General features: G+C 49.0%; 2 long non-coding RNA genes across 2 annotated transcripts; both read right to left on the bottom strand.

Moving 5' to 3' along the window:
• Positions 1-2,808: 2,808 nt before the first annotated feature.
• On the bottom strand, positions 2,809-3,638 carry LOC311123604. Its single transcript, XR_014612619.1, has 2 exons — positions 3,558-3,638; positions 2,809-3,513 (listed from the first exon to the last, which is right to left on the bottom strand). It is a non-coding gene; the product is annotated as an uncharacterized lncRNA (long non-coding RNA).
• Positions 3,639-3,699: 61 nt separating this feature from the next.
• Positions 3,700-6,450, bottom strand: LOC311123603. The gene is made up of 3 exons (XR_014612618.1): positions 5,820-6,450; positions 4,823-5,398; positions 3,700-4,333 (listed from the first exon to the last, which is right to left on the bottom strand). It is a non-coding gene; the product is annotated as an uncharacterized lncRNA (long non-coding RNA).
• Between the last annotated feature and the right edge of the window lie 5 nt (positions 6,451-6,455).

Genomic DNA, 6,455 nt, shown 5'->3' with positions numbered 1-6,455 from the left:
GGGCTGACATGCTAACCTCCTCGTGGGCTGACATGCTAACCTCCTCGTGGGCTGACATGCTAACCTCCTCGTGGGCTGACATGCTAACCTCCCCATGGGCTGACATGCTAACCTCCTCGTGGGCTGACATGCTAACCTCCTCGTGGGCTGACATGCTAACCTCCTCGTGGGCTGACATGCTAACCTCCTCGTGGGCTGACATGCTAACCTCCTCGTGGGCTGACATGCTAACCTCCTCATGGGCTGACATGCTAACCTCCTCGTGGGCTGACATGCTAACCTCCTCGTGGGCTGACATGCTAACCTCCTCGTGGGCTGACATGCTAACCTCCACATGGGCTGACATGCTAATCTCCTCATGGGCTGACATGCTAATCTCCTCATGGGCTGACATGCTAGAATCCTCATGGGCTGACATGCTAACCTCCTCGTGGGCTGACATGCTAACCTCCTCGTGGGCTGACTTGCTAACCTCCTCGTGGGCTGACATGCTAACCTCCTCGTGGGCTGATGATGACTGACTGATTAGGCTGATGAAGATGACAGATTAGGCTGATGATTGAGAAGGTGTTGTCGGTTGTGTATTCATCCTTCATATGTGGCTTTTTGAAAATGCTCATGAGTGAACTTTGCTTTGCCATCATTTGTGACTGGCTAACACTAGATCGCTATAGCAAAGAGGGTCAAAAACAATTGATGGTTATACTTTCCAAATGGGATCTTTTTGTCTGTAAAATTAATAATGTGCGAGCTGTTGGCTAGAGCGCATGTGCCAAGACCAGAGTGGGCACATTTGCTATTTAACGCAAGTTGTGACAAAACTATTGGTAGATTGGAAAATGCGATGGAAACACATTGCACTTTACATTTTTGTCAAGGCATATAAACTCACAGGTTATAGAGCAAACAACGCAATTATCACAACACATAGGTTTGTAATATTAAAAAAAAAATCTGGATTGGCTTCCCTGGTGATTTTACCCACGCACCGCTACTGACCTGATATTTAAAACAAACAGTATTGGAATCACCACGGTCACAATCACCACGGTCACAATCACCACGGTCACAATTGCTACTGCTACTTGAAGTAAAATGGCATTACTGTCAACTCATCAGCTCAGATTGTCTAACGTCAACTCCGTCAGAGTGCTGTAAGATCTGATGGAATGGTTGTTTTTAATTTGGAGATTTTTAAATGAATCATTTTCCATATTTTACAAATGTTTGCAGTGAGCAAAAATGTCTGTTCTGAGTATCTGTCAACTCCGTCACTGATGGAGTCACTTTTTTTGGTCAAATATTTTTGAAAAAGTAAATGTAATCACTGTTCTGCAACATATGCTTAAATAATTGAAGTATTTGCAGTGTTAGACCTAAGTGATAATGTGTGCTTTATAAATAACGTCCCAAACAAAGAAAAACATGCCAAAATCCTAATGAAATGTAATAGTGCTATAAAACAAAAATGTTGATCTCTATTACATATTTGAATAATTTTATGTAAGAATTAAAACAAGCAATGCCTTTAAAACAATTGTTTGACAATAAAGTACTTTATATATGTCATGTCTTTTTCAGAGAGGGGGGTTACAGGTACAGATTAAAAATAAAATAACCCCGACCCACTCGAAAGAGTCAGGATTCCACAAGCCTCTCGTTCACCAAAGGGGGCTTATTGGCCCTGTCATTTGTGACCGAGACTTGTAAACGTGGGCTTTAAAACAAAATGTACATTTATTGCCTACAAATACTATTATTTCTTGATCCATTTCTTGATCCATTTGAAACGCGGTCTAGATGTGGCAGCAACCGGACTAGATGGTGAAGGACTCTTGGCGGAATGCGGTGAGGGTGATAGACACGAGCCTGGCTGACTTCGAGCTGGTGTCGGACTAGATAAGCAGGTCGTTCGATCAAACACATTTGATCTCGAGTTCAATCCGCAGAGGCTGGGTATCTTTTGGCTCTACACAGTGGTGTCCATAACATTCAATTCATTGCAGTCATTATTGCACCATGCCATCAATTGTCAGTTCTAAACATGAATTTGTCTTCGCATGTGACAGTTAATAATAATAATAATAATATGCCATTTAGCAGACGCTTTAATCCAAAGCGATTTACAGTCATGCGTGCATACATTTTTTGTGTGTATGGGTGGTCCCGGGGCGTTACAAGCGCCGTGCTCTACCAGCTGAGCTACAGAGGACCACCAGCTGGTGGTCGGCGCACGTCTCTGGAGCCACGGAGTGTAGTAACCCTGCTGCAGGGCTCACTGCACTAGCAGGTCAAACTGATGACTCAAATTAACCAGTCCAGTCACTCAGAAAAACAACTCGAGTCAGTAAAAAAAAAGTAGTTATTGCGAACTGCACACCACTACTCGAATAGCAGTAATTGAGAAGCCTGTGCTTCAGAGGCTACTTGTTGTGTATGTACCGACGTGTGGAACTGATAGATGTAAAAACATTAACGTGTAGTGTGTGTCTATGTAAAGTCTTGTCTGTGATGTGTTCTCCGTTATATGTCGTACCCAAGTAAGACGAGTTGTCGCCATTTGGCGTCTGCTAATGGGGATCCTAATAAATTCAAATCAATTTAGACAAACCACAGGAGGCTAGAACCAGCAGCAACTATTTGATGAAGGCTGAAACGTTTAATAGTTGTATCAATACATTAAATGGTGAGCTAGTGTTGCCCTTTTTCAATGATATTTTTTTAAGTTACACCTCGATTCACATCGGTTGAGCACCCTCCACTTGTTTCCACTCACTGGGTCAGAAAGGTAAAAGAGCAACACATTAGTCAATCTCAAAATGCATCTTTATTCACAATATTTCTTTATACAATATATTCATCTTTTTAATAATTACAAGTGTGTTACACACAGGACAATCCACACCAGACAAATTAAAAGTGCAGAATGAGAGCGGGAAGTATTGCTGTACATTCTCAAAAATCACCAGTTATTAATTTCACAACATGTGCATCAAACAACTCACTGACGGCAAACACAGAGCTGAAATGGTTCAATACAAATCTGGACGGCCAAGGCGCTTCAACAGTTTCTAAACAGCTCTCCTTCCAGACCTCTCTACCCCTCTCTCTCCTTCCAGACATCTCTCCCCCTCTCTCTCCTTCCAGACATCTCTCCCCCTCTCTCTCCTTCCAGACATCTCTCCCCCTCTCTCTCCTTCCAGACATCTCTCCCCCTCACTCTCCTTCCAGACCTCTCTCCCCCTCACTCTCCTTCCAGACCTCTCTCCCCCTCACTCTCCTTCCAGACCTCTCTACCCCTCACTCTCCTTCCAGACCTCTCTACCCCTCACTCTCCTTCCAGACCTCTCTACCCCTCACTCTCCTTCCAGACCTCTCTACCCCTCACTCTCCTTCCAGACATCTCTTCCCCTCACTCTCCTTCCAGACATCTCTCCCCCTCACTCTCCTTCCAGACCTCTCTCCCCCTCACTCTCCTTCCAGACATCTCTCCCCCTCTCTCTCCTTCCAGACCTCTCTCCTTCCAGACATCTCTCCCCCTCACTCTCCTTCCAGACATCTCTCCCCCTCTCTCTCCTTCCAGACATCTTTTCCCCTCACTCTCCTTCCAGACCTCTCTCCCCCTCACTCTCCTTCCAGACCTCTCTCCCCCTCTCTCTCCTTCCAGACCACTCTCCTTCCAGACATCTCTCCCCCCTCTCTCTCCTTCCAGACATCTCTCCCCCTCTCTCTCCTTCCAGACATCTCTCCCCCTCTCTCTCCTTCCAGACATCTCTTCCCCTCACTCTCCTTCCAGACATCTCTCCCCCTCACTCTCCTTCCAGACATCTCTCCCCCTCACTCTCCTTCCAGACATCTCTCCCCCCTCACTCTCCTTCCAGACATCTCCCCCCCTCACTCTCCTTCCAGACATCTCTCCCCCCTCACTCTCCTTCCAGACATCTCTTCCCCTCACTCTCCTTCCATACCTCTCTCCCCCTCACTCTCCTTCCAGACCTCTCTCCCCCTCACTCTCCTTCCAGACATCTCTCCCCCTCACTCTCCTTCCATACCTCTCTCCCCCTCACTCTCCTTCCAGACATCTCTCCCCCTCACTCTCCTTCCAGACCTCTCTCCCCCTCACTCTCCTTCCAGACCTCTCTCCCCCTCACTCTCCTTCCAGACCTCTCTACCCCTCACTCTCCTTCCAGACATCTCTACCCCTCACTCTCCTTCCAGACCTCTCTACCCCTCACTCTCCTTCCAGACATCTCTCCCCCTCACTCTCCTTCCAGACATCTCTCCCCCTCACTCTCCTTCCAGACATCTCTCCCCCCTCACTCTCCTTCCAGACCTCTCTCCCCCCTCACTCTCCTTCCAGACATCTCTACCCCCTCACTCTCCTTCCAGACCTCTCTCCCCCTCACTCTCCTTCCAGACATCTCTCCTTCCAGACCTCTCTACCCCTCACTCTCCTTCCAGACATCTCTCCCCCTCACTCTCCTTCCAGACATCTCTCCTTCCAGACCTCTCTCCCCCTCACTCTCCTTCCAGACATCTCTCCCCCTCACTCTCCTTCCAGACCTCTCTACCCCTCACTCTCCTTCCAGACATCTCTCCCCCTCACTCTCCTTCCAGACATCTCTCCCCCCTCACTCTCCTTCCAGACATCTCTCCCCCCTCACTCTCCTTCCAGACATCTCTCCCCCTCACTCTCCTTCCAGACATCTCTCCTTCCAGACCTCTCTCCCCCTCTCTCTCCTTCCAGACATCTCTCCCCCCTCACTCTCCTTCCAGACATCTCTCCCCCTCACTCTCCTTCCAGACATCTCTCCTTCCAGACATCTCTCCTTCCAGACATCTCTCCCCCCTCACTCTCCTTCCAGACATCTCTTCCCCCTCACTCTCCTTCCAGACATCTCTCCCCCCTCACTCTCCTTCCAGACATCTCTCCCCCCTCACTCTCCTTCCAGACATCTCTCCCCCTCACTCTCCTTCCAGACATCTCTCCCCCCTCACTCTCCTTCCAGACATCTCTCCCCCTCTCTCTCCTTCCAGACATCTCTCCCCCCTCACTCTCCTTCCAGACATCTCTCCTTCCAGACATCTCTCCCCCTCACTCTCCTTCCAGACATCTCTCCCCCCTCACTCTCCTTCCAGACATCTCTCCCCCTCACTCTCCTTCCAGACATCTCTCCCCCTCACTCTCCTTCCAGACATCTCTCCCCCCTCACTCTCCTTCCAGACATCTCTCCCCCCTCACTCTCCTTCCAGACATCTCTCCCCCCTCACTCTCCTTCCAGACCTCTCTCCCCCCTCACTCTCCTTCCAGACATCTCTCCCCCTCACTCTCCTTCCAGACATCTCTCCTTCCAGACATCTCTCCCCCTCACTCTCCTTCCAGACATCTCTCCCCCCTCTCTCTCCTTCCAGACATCTCTCCCCCTCACTCTCCTTCCAGACATCTCTCCTTCCAGACATCTCTCCCCCTCACTCTCCTTCCAGACATCTCTCCCCCCTCACTCTCCTTCCAGACATCTCTCCCCCCTCACTCTCCTTCCAGACCTCTCTCCCCCCTCACTCTCCTTCCAGACATCTCTCCCCCCTCACTCTCCTTCCAGACCTCTCTCCCCCCTCACTCTCCTTCCAGACATCTCTCCTTCCAGACATCTCTCCCCCTCACTCTCCTTCCAGACATCTCTCCCCCCTCACTCTCCTTCCAGACATCTCTCCCCCCTCACTCTCCTTCCAGACATCTCTCCCCCTCACTCTCCTTCCAGACATCTCTCCCCCCTCACTCTCCTTCCAGACCTCTCTCCCCCCTCTCTCTCCTTCCAGACATCTCTCCTTCCAGACATCTCTCCCCCTCTATTCACCAAATTCTGCTTAGCCAGCCATTCTAAATGCCCTGGACTCATAAAGCATTGACACCTTCAACTCTAGGTACAGAACAATAGCCAAGGCATCTCGCCAACGTGTTGAAAGCTATTAGGCGAACACTATCAACATTAATGCAATGTTTGGAAGACTTCACTATGAACACTTCAGACGACCTCAGGACTCCGTCAACTCCTCTTTGAAAAGAGACTCAACATGACAATGTTCTGCGTTGTCTTTGAAAAGAGACTCAACATGACAATGTTCTGCGTTGTCTTTGAAAAGAGACTCAACATGACAATGTTCTGCGTTGTCTTTGTAAAAAACAGGTTTTCTCCATTATTGCATCTTCGCTAGCAGCAAATGTCCTCTGACTGACAATGCAGACACTGGATTGGACAGACAGGTTGAGGCCCGGGTATGACCAGAACCAAAAGATCCAGGCCATCAACCAGTGTTCCATGACGTTCTATTTAGCCAGAATCACATTCAATGTCTTGAACAGTTGGCGACAACATGGCCGACATTCAAACTAAGTTAACCAAACTCTACACCTACACATTGCCTATCCCAGGGCCAGCACCCTGCCCTAACCCCCC

The sequence above is a fragment of the Coregonus lavaretus genome (genome assembly GCF_964263955.1).
Source record: "Coregonus lavaretus genome assembly, contig: HAP1_SCAFFOLD_400, whole genome shotgun sequence".
NCBI lineage: Eukaryota > Metazoa > Chordata > Actinopteri > Salmoniformes > Salmonidae > Coregonus > Coregonus lavaretus.
Note: the sequence above shows the minus strand (reverse complement) of the source record. Positions and strands in the feature narration are given on the sequence as shown.